Source organism: Octodon degus, unplaced genomic scaffold (genome assembly GCF_000260255.1).
Source record: "Octodon degus isolate 3935 unplaced genomic scaffold, OctDeg1.0 scaffold00127, whole genome shotgun sequence".
Taxonomy (NCBI): domain Eukaryota; kingdom Metazoa; phylum Chordata; class Mammalia; order Rodentia; family Octodontidae; genus Octodon; species Octodon degus.
The window spans coordinates 84,658-87,611 of record NW_004524703.1 but is presented as its reverse complement, the minus strand read 5'-3'; the positions used below and the strand labels follow the sequence as shown (position 1 = coordinate 87,611).

At 43.8% G+C, this 2,954-nt stretch overlaps 1 pseudogene; it reads right to left on the bottom strand.

The window, feature by feature from the left end:
* Nucleotides 1–2,286: 2,286 nt before the first annotated feature.
* On the bottom strand, nt 2,287–2,669 carry LOC101582776 (annotated as a pseudogene).
* Between the last annotated feature and the right edge of the window lie 285 nt (nt 2,670–2,954).

The following is a 2,954-nucleotide window of genomic DNA, read 5'->3' as shown; positions in this document are numbered from 1 at the left end:
GCATTTTTATTATACCACAGTTAAAATGCAGTTGTTCACACATACACAAACACTTTCAAATCTGTGTTTTTCTGTGTCTTAGTCTGAGGCTAGATAATGACTATTTAAAGATAGGGAAGTTCTTTCAATTTTTTTATTGTGGTAAAATGTGCATAACAATATTTGCTTCAATGCGACTGAATCAAATACGTTGTTCAGAAGCGTTAAGAGCACGCGTGTGGTTCTACAGACATCGCCACCATGAAAGTCAGACCTTCCTCCCTGTATAGCTAAACCCCCTCCCACTAATCACTAACTCTTCTCTCCCACCCCAGCCCCCAACAACAGCAATTCCTGCTTTCTGCATCTCTGATCTGACTACTTGAGTATCTCAAGCAGGTGGAATCATGCAGTGTTTTCCTTTTTTGTGACTGACATCTTTTACACGGCCTAAGGTCCCAAGGGTTCACGTGCTGGGTGTCAGAATTTCCTTCTTTTTCCCAGGTTGAACAATGCTTTGTGTCTGAGCTCATCACCTTTCTTTCCACCACGGCTCAGTAGATGCTTGGGTTGTAAACGCTGCTCCTGGGATGGGTGCACAAACATCACTTTGGGTCCCTCCTTTGAGTTCTTTTGATCCAGAAGTGGAATTGTCAGGTGACATGGTGATTCCATTTATATATATATATATTTTTTTCTCACTATAGTAAACGTTGGTTTGCAAGCACACTTGCTCTGAAAACATGCTCGTAATCAAAAAGACTTGTATATTTCCCCATAAGAAATAACTGAAACTCAGATTCTTTGTTCCACAACCCAAAAACATTTATATAAAAATAATTATAATAGAGTAAGTCCTCCTTATGAACAAGTTCTGTTCTGGGAGAACATTTGTAAATCGGATTCATTCATATGTGGTAAAGTGAGTCTTACATAGTACACTCGGGAAAGTTCGTGACTTGAATTCTTGTAAGTTGGGGGCTTCTACACTGTAGTATAGTATAAAATAATAAAGAAAATACAAAATAGAAAGAAAAGAAACTAACTTGTGTTTACCTTTGAAAGCTTTCGTGACTGATGTGAGGGAGACGAGAGAGAGGAGGGTTACTGTGGAGGACGACGTTCACTATCACCAGTGGTATCATTGGTATCTATTGGCTCAATGGAATCTTTCTCTTTTCATACAGCTTTAACAAAGAACCTGTCCAATGCTGGTTTTGCCTTCTTTTGAGGATCTCTTGGAAATGTGATGTTGCCTTGTTGTTAGGCAGATTCACCACTTGAACTACTGCAGGCTTTATTATGGTTTCTGTCTGGTTATCCTCCCAAAGTCCTGTGCAGCATGGGTGTGGGTTTCCAAAGCTCGTGATTGATTCATTGTCTAGTAGAGGGATTACCGTAAAGTGTTACACCCACCCTGGGGGTGGGCAGCGTGCATACAACATAAGGGAGGGAGAGGCTTGCTCTCTGCCACTGCTGCTGACCCTCCCTTTCTGCTCTTGTTGCTTTTGCTGATTTCTGCCTCCACAAACTGTTGCCCTCTGCCATGTGCCGCTCTACCTTGGAGCCAGCTGAGTATGGACTGAAACCTGCACCAACTGAGAGCTACATAAAACTTTCCTTTCTTAATTTTGTCTCAGCAGCAAGAGGAAAGTAACCAATGCAGCCTAATTTGAGTGGTGCCTTTCTACAAAATTTTGAACTGTTTTCCACCTCTCCCTACCCCCATTTGAAGTGAAGGATTCCTCTGCCTTTTTTGCCTTCATTTTTGTTTATGTTTTGTCTGAGACAGGGTCTCACTATGTAGTGTAGGCTGGCCTTGAACTCAGTCATGTATCCCAGGCTGACCCCAAACTCACCGTGATCCTCCTGCCTCAGCCGCCTCAGTGTTGTGATTACAGGTGTGTGCCACTACACCTGGTTCTCCTTTTTTGGAGACAAAATCTCTTCCATGACTTCTTGCTGTTGTGAGATGATCACCCACAACCCCAGGGTTAGGGAGAACCATTGGCTCACTTGTGGTTGTGTGTTATTTGGCATTATGCAATACTCGTATTGTAAGACATTGCTTATCTATCAAGCTAAAATTTGTTAGAAATGTTTGTTCATTTTGAAGAACATTTGCAGGGGCCTGGGAGATGGCTCAGTAGAATAAGTGCTTCCCTGGCAAGTGCAAGGGCTTGAGTTCAATCCCTGGTTCCACCTAAATAAATAAATAAACTGAAGAACATTTGCAGAAAAAGTTACTTGCAATCAAAGGTTTGACTGTATTTATGATAAATATGCCACAGCCAGAACTCTCTCCACTCAGAAGTTCTTTGAGATAATGCCGTCATCCTTGGCCAGTTGTAGAATGGAGTCATCTGACTCATCCATCCTGTGAATGGCTCTGTAAATTTAGTGTAGGCTTTAAATTGGCTCTTGAATCTGCCCCTGCCCCTGTCAACCTCAGCCACACTCATCTGGATGGATGCAAGGTCCTTGGCACCAACAATAGGGCTGCTGGTGGAGCCTCTCCAAGGCACATACAGGTCCATGCACTCGCCAGCATCATTCTGCGTGTTAAGGTCCCATCTGCTGCCTCCATAACAAGTACAAGCAGAGAAAGGAAGTGCCGTGTCCCCTGGCACAATTATTTCTAATTTTTTTTGAGAAATCTCTATACTGCTCTTCATAGCAGCAAACTCCATTCTACCTAAGAGCAATGCACAAGGGTGCAATTTCCCCATCTCCTCACCAGGGCTCATCAGGTTCTGCCTATTTCCTCCAGAATACTGTGTGGTGCCCATGTGGGGGGGAGCCTGGCTCCTGAGCAAAGCCAGTGCCCTCCCACAGCAAGGCCCATGACTGATCCCTTGCCCCCGAGGGCTAGTCTTGTCTGTGGATAGAGCAAGAACCCCAAAGACTGCTGTGAGGCATGTTGACTCAGTTTGGCAGAGAGCCTAGGTGACTTTGCTATATGCTGAAGTGACACC